Source organism: Marmota marmota, unplaced genomic scaffold, assembly GCF_001458135.2.
Source record: "Marmota marmota marmota unplaced genomic scaffold, marMar, whole genome shotgun sequence".
Taxonomy (NCBI): domain Eukaryota; kingdom Metazoa; phylum Chordata; class Mammalia; order Rodentia; family Sciuridae; genus Marmota; species Marmota marmota.
The window spans coordinates 13,486,200-13,502,317 of NW_025999853.1; the positions used below are offsets into that span (position 1 = coordinate 13,486,200).

Consider the following 16,118-nt stretch of genomic DNA (forward strand, 5'->3'; position numbering starts at 1 on the left):
GCATTTCTATGCACTAATAATAAACTATCTGAAAAAAAATAAGGAAAACAATCTCATTTATAATGGATACAAAAAAATAAAACTCTTAGGAATAAATAAAACCAAGGAAATGAAATACTATACACTGGAAATTATGAAGCATTAATAAAATAAATTGAAACCATAAATAAATGGTAATATATCCCCCATTCATAGATTGGAAGAATTAATTTTGCTAGTGTGCCCATACTGTCCAAAGTGATCTATAGATATAACACAATCCCTACCAAAATCTCACTGAAATAGAGAAAAACAAACAAACAAAAACCCCTAAAATTCCCATAGGACTACAAAATAAACAAAGAACTCTTGTGCATAAACAAAAACAAAACCAAAGTAAAAGTGCTACAAAACCTGACTTCAAAATATACTACAAAGCTATTGTATTGAAACAGATGAAAACAGCATGTTGCTAGCATATAAAACATACCCACAGACCTATGGAATGGACTAGAGAGCTCAGAAATAAATCAACCCATTAATAGTCAATTGATTTTCAGCAAAGGTGCCAAGAACACATATGGGGGAAAGATAGACTCTTTAATAAATGGATGTCTGGGGAAACTGGACATCCATATGAAGAATAAATTAAATCTTATCTCACACCATATACAAAAATCAACTCAACTAGATTAAAGAATTAAATGAAAGAGCTGATACTTTACAACTAATAGAAGAAAACATAGGGAAAGAGCTCTATGACATCAGTCTGGGCAAGGATTTGGGGATATGACCCAGAAAGTACACAAACAATAAAAGTAAAAAGGAACACATGAGAATTATAGAAAACTAAAAAGTCTCTGCATAGTAAACAATCATCAGAAGAAGAGACAACTTATGGAATGAGAGAAGATATTTGCAAAACATAGTAGTTAATATTCAAAATATATGGAGAACTCAATTCGATAACAAGAAGATAAATAACCCATTTAAAAAGTGGGCATAGGACTCAAAGAGAGATTTCTCAAAAGAAGACATTCAAATGGCCAACAAGTATATGAAAAAAAAAAATGCTGAACACAACTAATTATCAGAGAAATGCAAATTAAGAGCACAATGAGATATCACCTCACACCTGTCAGAATGGCTATTATCAAAAGATGAAAGATAATGTGTTGGCAAGAATGTGGAGAAATAAGAACACTTGTATACCCTTGGTGGGAATGTAAATTAGTACAGCCATTATGGAAACCAGGATATGGAAGTTTCTCAAAAACATTAAAAATAAGACTACCATATGATCCAGGAATTTATGTACTTGGAGTAAATCCAAAGGAAATGAAATTAGTATGCCAAATGAAATTAGTAACCCCACATTTACTACAGCATTGTTTATAACCACCAAGATCTGAAATTAACCTAAGCATCCACCAACAGATGTATGGATAAGAAAATGTGGCATATATCCACAACCAAACGCTATTTGGTCTTTCAAAAGAAGGAAATCTGTCATTTGTAATAACAATGATGAACCCAGAAGATGCTATGTTAAGTGAAACTAGTCAGGCACAGAAAGACCTCACCTATATGGGCTATCTAAAGAGTTGAAGTCATGGAGGGTAGAAGGGTGATTTACACGGGCTGGAGGGGGGAGATGGGAGGTAAGGGCTTTAGGAAATGTTGTCTAAGGATATCAAATTTCAGTTAGGAAGAATAAGTCCAAGGGATCTACTGTGCAAAAACGTGACTGTAGTTAACAACAATGTATTGTATTCTTGAAAATCCTGAGTTTAAGAGCTTTCACCCAAAAAAAAAAAAAAATTAAGCGGAGGTAATGCATATATTAATTAGCTCCATTTAAATTTTCATTTATTGGGATTTGTTACCATGGACAACATTGCTAAGCGTTCCACAAGAATTTCCTCATTCAGTTAATAGGGGAAGAAATTGATATCTTAGCACATTAGGTAATAACAAGATTGTATTACATATAAATACTCATTACACAGAAAAAATCAGGAGGAGTGTGTGAACCCAAACAAAAGCTATTTTAGTTTTGAATGGGATTTATAAGACTGAGTAGTTCAGGAGAGGAAGGTGGATGACAATCGATTTTGGCAGCTAGACTGATTGGAGGAGGTGGCAGGGAAATGAACAGGTGAAACACTACTACTGTGTGGAAAGATAATAGAAGTGTTTCAGGGAAATGTACAGGCGAGGAACACAATTCAGATGTATCTCTGGCAATGGAGCCCCAGTACACAAATGTACCCCTGAAAATTGTGCCATTCTTTTGAGGTGTTATCAACCACTAGATTCTACACACTGTTTCTACATATATGGAGGGCGTTTTCATCCATTTTGAGGGGATTTGCAATTCTGGGTTGTCCCAGCACTTATGTGGGACAAATCCTCCTGAGGAATAGCAACTCACCTTTAATACCGGCCTCCCGAAATCCAGCTAAGCAGACCGTGCTTGTTGTTAAAATTTCTACTACATGTTTTAATTCCAAACCTAAATTTCATTATCCTTTCACAATTTGTACAAGAAGAAAAACTTGAATAACCATAAACAAGCCAAGATAACATCTCCAATACCAATTATTCCATTGAGCTCAATGATATGCTTTGGGTTTGTTAACACAATATTTTAGTTGGCCCAGAAACCCACAGTGTTTATTTACAGCATAAATCATCTAGTTTCCTTCTCTTTTTCCTTTTATGTTGAAGGTTAAGTAGGTAGGCAAATCAATGAAGAGAGCAACACAAAATAGGAAAAGCGATTGTACAGATTCCTAATTCCCCTTGCACCACTGAGCTGAACTGAATAGCAGATTTAAGAATCACACAGAACTGATAGATCATGGTTAGGTGATGATTTTTTTGCTAATTGAAAGGGTGGATACATTTTTGAGATGTCTTGTTTTAAATCCCGGAAGCCACACTTTAACAATACATGATGTAGAAGATTGGACTGGTAGGTTCAAAACCTGGCTGAGTAGCATAGTATCTGTGCTTCAGGTTTCCATTCATAAAACAGGGAGAATAAAAGCCCCCTCCTCTCAGGGTGTTTGTCAGGATTCGATGTGAAGCGCTTGCGACAGTGACTGGTACATAGTAAACATTATATAAATGTCAGGCAGTGTCATCGCCATTATTCCAACCCCATGTTCATCGTTTAGGAGACAATATCACCATGTTATGTTGGTATCAGCCCAACAGAGAACCAAATGCCATTTCTCTATGAGAGCCAATTCCTTCATTATCACATATAGTGTGCGTACTGCATGCCAAACAGTACACTATTAGGGCAGCCAAATGTCCCATCCTTCCCGAGTTGTAGGGGAATGACAGACAACAGGTAAACTCACAAGAGAATGTCAGGGAGTGAATGGTGAGTACTATGGAGGAAGCTAAAGGAAGGTAGAGAAACACAGAGTGGCCTTTTTTTCTGTCCCCAGATTCAGGCCCGTTTGACAAAAAAACTTAGTGCATGTTTTCGCTTTTCCTCCGAGGGGAATTTTCAGGCCGTTATTCTAGGTAACTGCTTCACTGAAATCCAAACCAGTTGGATAAAACAAAAATAATCCAACATATGAATGCATCCACACAGACATATGTACACTGGTTTTCTAAAATGTAATGTGTACGTAATTTCCCGAATGGCTGGTTGTCATATCCATCTGGTCTTATTTCCATAGCACTCGAATGCATCACGAAGATATAAACCCTAAAAGCTGGAAAACAGAATTTAAATACCCAAACACATAGGAGGTATGTTTTCAGAAGCAGCAGACCTCAAGTGAGCACTGTGGTAACTTCGTTAACTCCTCTGGCCAGAGTTGAGAGTAGCTGAGACTGAGCAGAAATGCCACAGGACATGAAAGACATTCCACCGCAGACCTCATTAAGTGGGCTTAAGACAAGCTTGACAAGCTAATGACAAAAATCTAATTTGGACTTTGTGGTCCTAAGAACTCTGAGCAAGTCCACATATACCAAAATTCTATGATGTGTGCTATCAGAAGAGGCAGCGCCCACTGTCAATTAGGCCTACAGAGTTCACAAACCAAAGGCCGGGGATGAACAGGGCCCCAATCCACACACTGAACAGGAATTCTTGTTCTATGTGCTTCTGGTTTGGGCTCTGGTCCTATTTAAATTGCACAGATGTCATAGGTTCCTAAATTAACAGAGGTCTCCAGGGAAATGTTCAGTGGACTGCACATATTGAACAAAGCAATGGCTAGATCCAGACTCCACATGGTACAGAAAGCATTTTTTGCTCTTGTTTGCCATTTCTCTAAAAGCCCTCTCCTATTTCTAAATTCTGTCAGCACCTGTGGGATTTGGACCATGTTGGATTTCACTTACTTATATGCCATTTCATAATTCTCTAGTTGTTCTAGGTGTGTGTAGGTCCACTTCTAACTACTTTTTATGTTCCTTGAATGGAAAAGCATTCACTTTCATGAAATAATAGTGATTGGATGTATGTGTGCTACACAGAGTGGGAAGTAACTTACAAATGCAATCTTCATATAAATCTTATCATAATCAATCAACCCAATTTTATTGACAAGGAAGCTGAAGATTCACATAAGTTGTCAACCTCTAGTAAGTGAAGAACCAAGGATATAAACTCAGACCACCTGATTTCAAAGCTCATGTCTCTGTATTCTACTACCCAGTGCACAGGGGAATAAATGCTATTGAATGAATACATGAATGAATGAATGTCCTTCTAAATATCCTTAGAACTAAAATAAGAATTTACCACTTTAATAATACTGCTCTTGCAGTAATAGATATATTATCATAAAGTAAAATCCTTGAAGGTACTATCCCTTACCTTAAATTTTCCATATTCTTATAGTGCTTTTGAAAATACCTCACAAATAGAAGATATTTAGAAAATTTTTATGGAATCAGTGAAATATTTTAACCCAAGATAACAAACTATGAATAGATGAGATGGCTTTTTTGGGATATTATCCTTCTCCTGTAACTAACTTCATTATAAGAGGGGATAATAGATTTTGTTTTTTCTGGCATCTGGTTCGATGTGCTAATTTATTGAGAAATCCCTAGACATCTCCCCATGTTTACATCTCCAGGACTAAGGGAGACCTAAGCTTCTGGTCCCAGTTTTTCTGCCATTAGCCTGCCCTGTTTTCATACAAGCCCTGATAGTAACAGAAATGGTAATATTTAACTGTTATAAACAACATAATGGATCAGAATATTTTAGTAAATGTGTATTGAGGAGAAACTAACCCCATCCACCTTTCAAAATGTGGACAGTACCTAGATGTCACAATGTCCTCATCCCTGGACCCTATATTGAGATGTAATATTATTCTCATGGGACATTACTCTCAATGCCATTATAATGTAGAGAAACTAGCTTCTTTTTCCAAACAGTTTAGAAAAAGATTCCAAGTGCATTCTACCTTCATTCTTTCCTGCTCTTCACTGCAATAAGAGAACTTAGGTAATAAAGAAGAATGTAATGCTCCTGGGAAGAATGTCTTGTTGCTGGGAAATCACAGAAGGTAACATGTACAGAATTAGTTTGGATTGATGAAATGTTAGATAGCTGAAAGAAATTATTAGAAGAAAAGGAAGCCAGAAATTCATGTATTATGTATTTCCAGGAAGCCAGGTATTTCATTTTGTCTTTTGATATATGTTTATAAACACACACACATATGCACACATGCAAATGCATATATGTACACACATATACAACATACTGGTGGGATTACAAATAGACTTTCACTATAGAAGAGTTTAAGTAAGTTAATGAGTGCTACATTTTAAGTTTTTCTCTAATTGCCTTTGTTGATCTGACACAGAGCTACTGTATTAAATCCAGTAGTTATGGCTCTACTTCCTTTTAATTTGATATTAAAAGGAAGTGTTTATATACATTATGCAATTTATTCATCATACCATCACCATACATAGACATTGCCCATCTTTTAATATGGGTAAACCAAGGCCCAAAAGAGTTAAGAAAATGCCCCAAGATTACACTTCTAGTAAGTGACAGAGGCAAAAATCTAAATTTAGGTCTACTTGTCTACAAAGCTTTGCTTATCCATTCAAATCCCATCCATTTACCCAAGTGCATTGTGTGCTATATTTTTCAGGGTACAATTCAAATGTATTTCATCCTTCGTGAAATATGAGAGTTCCTTTGAATTGAATACAAACTAATCAAAAATGTGCAGCTTTTTCAAAATAACCAGTAGCTTTCAAAATTATTAAATGCCCTAAGAGGGTTTATGTTCCTGGGGTTAGATGGCACACCACATCTTTTAATATAGGTCACTGAGAGGTACAAATGGGATTAATGGCCAAGATTTTTAATTCATTGGCAACCTCCACTTACTCCAAGAGCACTCTAAGAGCCCTACTGTGTGCATACCACCCCTCTGGGATAAAGCTGAGTGCAGGGAGAAGACAGACCCTAGCAAAGAAGTAACGAGTTCCCTCAGGGAGCCTACTATCCATCCTCTGGAAAGGAACAGAGTAAGGAAGCAGTGAGAGTCAAATTAATCTGAGAATACATTAGCAATACTTAGAAGTCATAAAACTAAATCAAAATTTCTTCAAAGGATTAAGTCCTACAGCCTTTAACTCAGTCAGACCTGCCTCCCCCACATGCCAATTAGAGTTCAAAGAAAAGATTCATACACTTCATTTGCAGATCTGTTGAACCTTGGGCACAAGTGATAAATCCTTAATAAGTCAGAAAGATAGCTATATTTATTCTTAAAATTAACTAATTTGCACACCGAGGTTAAGTGATTTGCCTCAAGACAATTCATTGGAATGTTTGATAAAACTCCATAAAAATTCCATTTCTGATTTGACATCCCTGACCTGCTTTCCCATTTTCAAATTACCCTGTAGAAATGCTCACATGTGGCAATAAGGACCCCAATGCAAGACAAGTCCACATCTATACATGAAGCAAAACAACAACAAAACAACTTTTTACTAAAATTCCCAGAAAATCTCAGGATGAGTAAAGAATGCCCCAGCCATTGTTCCCTATAGAACAGAGAGCTGTGCTTCTGAGGGAGGAGTTTACTTCCTTTGTCTAGGTCCTAAAAGCAGACTTAGGTTGCTTTAGAGAACCTGGCAGTACAGAAAGTAAACATCCCAGACAAATCGAACTGGTTGGTTGAATCTGGCATCTAAATTGAATTCTTTGCTTAGGTGATTTACTTACAAACACACACACACACACACACACACACACACACACACGCTATAACACTGAACTCTCTTGGTCCTTCCATAGAACATTCAGCAACAAAACCTTTCAAGTCTTCACCTCAAAGAATATAGAAACGTGCACTAAATACCATAATGCAAAAATGATGATCAAAGGCAAGAGAACTCTGAAGGTAACTTCCATGGTTTTTTCCTGAAAGTATACTATTAAAAAATCGTAACTCTGTTACACATGAATTTAATGTTTAAAATACTGAGATTAGCTTCCCTGATGAGACAGCAAGCAGCAACAATATCTTATTATTGATATTGGTATAGAAAATGGAACATAAAGAACACAAACATTCAATATATATATATATTTTTACACTTTTGATGAAAGTGATCTCAAGTACTTTATGATTCTTCTGGACCAGTTTCATGGGTACTTTATCATTTTTATAGCAAAAAAAATGTCACTAGAACAGAGCCATTGTCCCAAATTCCTCATTATACTATTCAATGCCATTGTGATTTTGCTAGATCTTAACCTATCGTAGAGAACCCAAATTACACAAAACTTTGGGGATAGAAATTAGCATAATTGAAATAATTCAATTTTTGGTAATTATAATTTTCACTTAAAACTAAATTAAATATGCCAAACTATAATTATGTTCAAATTTGCATTGTGAAAATTATCCCCACTTTGCTCACAGCATCTTAAAATATCTAATAGAGGATCTGAAGCCCTCAGGTTGAGTCAAGAGGCCTCATCTTCCCAGCCTTTGGGAAGAGGAGACTTATTACACATTAAGCACAGTCATTTAGTCTCTTGGGAAAGGAAAGAGAGCCGTTATTTCTTTACTGAATGATGTGCAGGATTTGTACCATAATCTTCAGATTCTTCTAAGTTATAGGGCCATTAATGAGAGCTGAGTGCCACAGCAGAAGGTGAAAGATTAATGCTCTCTTTGTAGAAAAACCTTAAACAAAGCAGGTCGTGTTTTAGGACAGAGATAACAGGAAACAAAGACACAAAAAAAGGCTGTAACATTTCAAACCAGGCCCCTGAAAACAAGCATTGCTTTGTGATCCATTTAAAAATGATAAAAGATTTCAGATCATCCAAAAACAAGGAACACTCACCTTTAGGCCCATGAAATATTCAAGGATTTTTAAGAATTCTAAGATCAATTCTTTACAATTATTATTTGCTTGGTATGCAAAAGGGAAAACAATAAAATAAAATACTACTCAGTGTAAGCTGTCTATTTAACTAACCTTTCTGCAATAAGATGAAATTAACCAGTTGATGTGATTAAACTTGCAAGATGGTTTATTTATCTTTATCTTTCGGATAGTGGGTGGATATAATCTGCAAATATATTGGTCAAGAAATAGATGAGTCTATATGCACAGGGCTGGCATCTTGTCAAAGCTCACAATGAGTTTCTCACAAAAAAAAAACATATGAATATATCTCCAGTTGAGTAAAATATTCACATTAATAACGGAATAAGGCAGAAGAACCCTGGCTGACATCCCATCTGTTCTTACGAATTAAATTTAGAAATCATATGTAATATAGACATTTCTTTCTGAATATCATAAAACCCTGACATATCCAGGCTTTCATAAGAAAGCTCCACAATGTGACTTGAATAACAATCTGTCTTAGCTAATTAGTATTTTCAGTTTAGCATATTCACTTCCAGACATATTGCTGTTTGCACATGGTAATTTAGGTAAACAGATACCATCCACAGCTGCATCAATTAACACTGCTAATCAAAACTGAATTCAGGTAATTAGGCACATTTATGCAAAAAATTGTGTAATTTTAGAGAAAAAAAGCTAGATTCTTCAGTAATATGTCAATAAGTAAAAATCTCATTTTTAGATGAAGAACGAGGGGAGAGAAATCATCATTAATATATACATCATGCACCCAGAGTAACATTCCTAAATTAAATCTCAATCTGTAATTGGCCTGTATTTTCAGAAATTGGATCATATTTTTCATAAATGTTTTCTTCAATGTTTCCATATAGTAAAGTTGATTCACATCTGCCTAAGGGCTTAATCATCATCAAGCAAGACTCAAATGGTTAATGAATTCTCAAGTATTTATATAATTAGAAGGGATGTTGGTCAAACTTAGTCTTCCATCTTGCTTAGCATCTCTGGGGGAAGATTCTTTCAGTGTGTCTCATTTTATGGTTTACTTTAATTTTCTCTGCTACAAAGTACTTGGCATTTAGAATCACAATAATATTTTCTTATTTTTCTGCCGACACTCTTCAATATTCCTACTTTCTACTTAATGCCCTTTAGTTGCTTTTCCATGTGTTTTCAAATTTAATATTTTAATTAAAATTAATATTTAATGAATTAGTTCTGTCTCTCTACAAATATAAACTAAATGGATAATTTTGACTAAATTTTCTAATCAGTTAATAAAAACTAATTTATTGGTGAGTAATAAGTGGCTAACTAGTGATGAACAGGTTCAGGAGGAGCGTTCTTAGGTATAAAGTTAATGCTAAAGTGAAGGAGAAAACCAGACCACCTTTTTTTAAAAAAATATTTTTTAGTTGTCAATGAACCTTTATTTTATTTATTTATATGTGGTGCTGAAAATCGAACCCTTGCTAGGCAAGTGCTGTACTACTGAGCTATAACCTTAGCCCTGGGCCACTTTTAAAAGCATTCTGTAATAGACTGGGGAGAAATTTAGGATGCATCTGCCTATCTATGCACCTATCTATCCATCTCAACTTCTTTTCCTCCTCAGATTCTGAAGTTGAGATTTATTTCTTAATGTGACCTTTGGTCTCCATAATGAAGTATTGGATTTAATGTCCACAGTTTTATTTTAATGGTAATAGAAGCTTGCAATCTGACTTAACAAACATTTCCTTAGTTCCCACTATGTATCAGGAACCTTCCAAAATCCCTGTGGGTGGATCTGGAGATGAATTTAGACTGATCACACTCCTCTGAGTCAGTTTTGGAGAGTTTACAAACCAATAGAATTATTTTCATAAGGTAGATATTACCAAGTGCAAATTTATCTGTCAATTCCAAATTTCTGAGCCTCCTGGGTTAATTTCACAGAGCTTACTTTTTGCCTAACTCAGCAGAGTTCCTTTGTTCTCATATTAATTTAGAAATTGAGAACAAAAATTCCTTTACCAAGTAGCATGCTATCTCTTTCTCACATTGCAGTAAACTGTACAATTTGTGTTCTTTTTTCATATTTACATAAAAGATTTTTTTCCCACATACTCTTTAAATGTATTCAGCTTAAACTGGACAGTTACCTATGACACAGAAACCTAATAGATGTTGTGCCTATTATACCCAATTTTGAGAGCAGCAATTATAAAATGCAGAGGCAAATTTACTAATGGGTTGTCAAACTACATTCAACAATGAAATGTTGTGTCATGGGGCAAAAACACCTCTAACTTGAAGAGTCTGTTAAACAGAATTATTTATTAATTTTAAATGAAAGAGGTAAGCACAAATACTTTTAAAGACAATCATTTTAAAAGCCCAATAACTAGTGGTCAATTAAACTGAATGACTCAAATTTGAGGAGGAAAAATTCTTGTCTCCATGAATTGAGCCATCGGAGTGAAGTTCATGGCATGGGTGTACCAGGGAATAATCCCAGGCTCCTAACTATTTCTTTTACTTCCTCCAGAGCGAATTAGGAGAAGGTTCATTTTATCATTATAGTTCCTGACTTTCAGTAAATTTCTTTGCTCAGGAAAGGGATTAAAGTCATCTTTTAGAAATTTTGATCCTATAGTCATCAAATTTTAGCCAGAGGGAATGCCACAGATATCACAAGGGCAGATTTGGTCAAGGAAGGGCTTAAAATGTTACCAGCTTCCAACCCAGCAGCTAGACTACTGACTGACCACCTTACTTCAGGGAAGTTGTTCTCCACTCAATTGCAGTTTCTGGTCCATAAAACATGGCCCACAGACCCACCTCATTGGTCTCAGGGAGTACATGGAACATAGGAGGTGCTCAATAAAAACTTATTGAAGCTGGAGGCAGGTCAGTCAGTGATGGCTGCAGAGATGCTAATGCTGAAGACACTTTAGTAAGGATATGTTTTTAAGCACATCACCAGATTGCAGAGTACAGTTGGTGCTCTGTATCTACAGGTTTTGTATACATGGATTCAACCAACCAAGGATTGAAAATATTTAAAATGAAAAAATATTTGCCTGTACTAAACAAGTATAGACTTTTTTCTTTTCTTTAATCTCTGAACAATACAGTATAAGAACTATTTATGCAGCATCTACTTGTCTTAGGTATTATAAGTAATATAGAGATGATTTAAAGTATACAGAAAGTGTAGGTTATATGCAAATATAATGCCATTTTATATAAAGGACTTGAGCATCCATGGATTTTGGTATCCCTGGTGGTCCTGGAACCAATCCCCCATGGATACCAAGGGACCACTATACTGTGTACGCTTGGTGTGATAATTTGAATATAAATAGCATAGGATATATCAAGTAGGCCACACATCACCACACCACAGTGGGCCACCTTCCAACTCACTCAAAACTAGTACTAGGAACTAACCTTCCCAGTTAAGACGAAAAGTTAACATTGGGACATTTATCGTTTCTAGACTATTTGAAAGACTTTATCAAACAAATCACAAGAAAAAATTCACTTGGCCAATACTAAGCAAATAATTTTTTCTAGAATTATTATCTGTTAAAGAGAATAACATCTTAAAAAAAACTATAGGTGAGTATTTATTTTTCCTATGAAAAATACCCCTGAAAATCCATAAGACTTCTACTTGCTATCTCTCTTTTGTTCAGCAAAATAAAATTGCTCATGGTAGGCATACTCTAAATTTTTGTGGAATTAAATTGCTGACTCACAATACATAATAAATAAAACAATATACTATAAATAAAATGATATCATTGGTCTTTAAAAAAAACCAGTTTGTTTTTTAAACAAAGGGACTCCAGCCAAAATATGTGGTCCATGAAAATATCAAATGGATTAATCTTGGCTTGTTAATGGCAAAAAATGTTATTTCACAACGATAAGGGAAATGTCAGGTCTGGGATTGGGTGGATTAGAGGGGAACCAATTGCCAGAAGACAAAGGCAACATAAAGGAATAAAAATGTCTTCAAAGCACACAGAAGCAAAACAAATGATTAGATTTGGGACTTGGCAAAATATGATCTTATTTTCCTTTGCTTCTTCACCAACAATTTTTTCTTTCTGCACTAAGACAATATGAATTTCGCCTTCCAGAGACATGATTCTCTTTTATGAAAAAGAATGCTGATAATTAATAACGATATAGTATAGGAGATTATCTGTAGTTTAGCACTTTAGCTTTTTATGCTTAGAGAATGTTGCTAGAGTTGCAACAAATGTTCATACTGAAAATCGTTTTAATTAGTTCTCATAAGAGGTAGAACAAGATTATTCTAAATTGGAGAAGATTCTTGAATTGTATCTGAAGAATTAATAGTGCTTTCATCAAAGATGAAATGCAGTTAATAGTGCATATAGCAGTCACGGTTTTTTTTTTTTTTTTTTTTTTTTTTTAGTAAAGATTAACTTTATTAAGAGAACAATTGGAGCAAATGAATTTTTTAAAGTTCGACAATTCACTATGCCAAAACTAAAGCTGATGACCTCTACTTTATCAGACAATGTACAGAACAACATATTTGTTTACAGTTTATGAGGAATACTTGTCTCACAATTAAGAATTAGGAAATTATCCTTATAGCAAATAGATCTTAGTTAAACATATTATTAATTTATGCCTCAAGGAATTATCCAGCTCTCTAGAGGATGCCAGTCACTTTGGTAAGTGTGTATAATTTCAGTCTCTCTCTCCCAAGTATTTCATCTTTTGACTTTCCTTATAGGCCTACAGAGGAAGCCTATCTTTCAGAAGGATGTTGAAAGCATACATGAAAAGCTCGTGTAAAAAAATAAACTATAGCACCTCAGGCTTCTTAATTTTTACACTATAATACCTTGGATTTTTCTACCTTGACACATTCAGAGCGAATTCTTTGATGAAAAGAGAGAGAAATAAATTACAGATGGAATGAAGAGAATCTTTATTACCATTTTAATAGTTCATAGACACATGAAAGGAAGATGCATTCACTGGGTGGTGGGACCTAAAACTAAAAAGATTCACTGACTTAGTAATAATAAAAAATAGTATGATATGAAAAAATGAAAACCGTTTTTTGAAGCAATGTGAATATGCAAACTCTTCACAAATGCTTCAAGATAATTTAAGAAAGAGAAATAAAACTAAACCATTAAGTACCATTGCAAATAATTAGAGTTTGCTTCTCCTCTAACAATTTTTGAACCTAATGAAAAAGGGGAATACATCCAGAGATGATTAGAGATCCTGGGGAATAAAATTCCAGACATCAGAAATAATCAACTTTCAGGTACTGGTTCATAAGCAACTTCAATAAAACATGTGTTTTTCAGGAGCCATTGTATACATTTAACATTGATATAATATTCAGTTTAGGTTTTTGTCATTGGTTTGGAATAGAGATGTTATTGCTATTTATTCCTAACCTCTTCAGTACATTCCTAGATCATTTTTGTTTGGAGAGCAAGTATTTCCAGTTATGCAGAGCTAGTGGGAATGGTTTTGATGTTTTATGGGGTAGGAGAATGGTTCTTGGGACTTTCTCCCCACAGGCTCCCAATAATATACACATTATTTCTAGATTCTCTGCCACAGAGACACTCTTGTCAGAGCTATGGTCCTTCTAAAGCAGCATTTCACCAGACGTGCAAAAACGAAAATTAAAATAGGAGGGTTTTTATTATTATTATTTGAATGACATAGAATCTGCTCAATGTTTGCATTTAAATTGGACAGACTAATTCCAATCTGGCTTTTAATTTCTGAAAGGTTAATCACCCTAACAAAGGTCAATCAAACTTTAATCTTCAATAAAATTGCTACAACCCAATCACCTACAGGACACTTATTATATTCCCATTTCCATGAGAAAGAATGCATTCTATTAAATTAAACATCACTAATCTTCTAATTCTTTACATTAGCACATTTTACCAAAAATATATATATATATATATATATATATATTAATTCCTTTGAAACTCTGACAAGAGTTCATTTCCACACATCTCAGGAGGTAATCCTGCTTTTTAAAAATGGGACATTAGCTGTGAACGATTTTCTTGGCCCTTTTTAATCCTCATAGACCTTTGATACTCCACCAGGGTTCTAAAACTCTCCAATCTCAGTTACACAAAATATTCTGGAAGTTTAGCTTAAAAAAACAATATATTATTTTAGGAACTTAATCCTCCGTGTCTCTGTGACTGCCATTCATCTGCTTGTTTCTGTCCCTGATGTTTACTGTGTACAAAAGTTATTGATTAGGAGAAAGTAAATGTTAACCGTATTTGAATCACAGTAGAAATCTTAAAATCATTAATTCACTCACTTGATGAATATATATATATATATATATATATATATATATATATATATATTGACTGCCTAATGACCAATACTGGGTAGAAGAAGAATCCAAGTTATAAAAGGAATCTCTTTCATGAAAATAACATACTCCTGTGAAAGTTACATCCACCATGTAATAACAAAGCTTCCACTTTTAGTTTTTCTCATCAGCATCATTAAATTTTAGGAACGACTGAAAAGATGCCAAGACAAATTTTAAACCAAGGTTTGATATACAACATTTAATACTATCCAGACACTTAAAGGTTTTAATTCCATAAAATCATTCATTTTTGAAGTTTACGAATGGGAAATTTTGATGTCAAAATTTAAAATCAATATATTGAGTCGATCAGGTCTCTTGTGATTAGGAATAAAACTATGAGAAAGTTTAAATGAGCTGATTTAAAACATACATGCTATGCGTAAGTGTGTTTCAAAATGCTATTATGTAAGGTTTAAAAACTGCTATTTAAAAAAAGACACAAAAGACAATTGTAATGGTCAAAGGACTATTCACTTCTTTTTGCCATGATATCTCGGCCTGGATGCGCAAAGGGAAGGTAAAAGAACTTCAACGTATATCCCCAATATTGCAAATTGGTCACCATGATATTACAGTGGTGGTGTGACACAGCATAAATGACCCAAACTTGCCCTCTGTGTGTTTTTTTTTAAGACCCCTCCTCCCTCTTTTACTTGGATGAAGGGCTCAGGCATATACTCACAGAGACACATGCCTCTCCTCATCCATATGCATGCTCATTAATTAGCAATATGTGAAGGCTATAATTTGGGAAACACCCCAGAGCTTGAATATTCAATCAAGCAAAGCAGATCATTTCACAGACCATGGTGAAATGAAAATACAGGTATAACAATCAAAGGCCAGACAGAGAGCAGCAACAATGTCAAGAATACCCGTCTTCATAAATGTTGTAAAAAAGCTTCAATCACTTTATGATTTCAGTCAAAACCCAGACCCCGATGCCCCCCACTTTGAGCACCTCTTGAAACTAAAATAGAACATCTACATATTCTATAACCGCAGTTGCCTTTTTTTTTTCTTTGCTGTAACTGGGTTGACACACAAAATAAAACAACATCTTTTACATTGCGGAACGAAATAAATCCAGTGCTACACAACGTAAGTGTTCAATTAATATTTGTGACCCCATCGTAATTCTGAAAACGGACAAAGATTAGCTAGACATAACAAGAGGTAAAATATTGTTTTATATTCCATTCTCAGTATCAAAAGCTGTTTAGTTTTATTCCTGTATTTCTGGATTTGGGGGGAAAAAACCCCCAAAGCTTTCAGAGAATATGTTGTAAATGCTTAAAAAACATAATGGATCTTTTTT

The 16,118-nt window shown here is 34.6% G+C and overlaps 1 long non-coding RNA gene across 5 annotated transcripts in view; it reads right to left on the reverse strand.

Annotated features, from left to right (window-relative positions):
• LOC125616933 overlaps positions 1-16,118 on the reverse strand; it is a 92,797-nt gene that overhangs the window by 14,165 nt on the left and 62,514 nt on the right. The window lies entirely within an intron of this gene.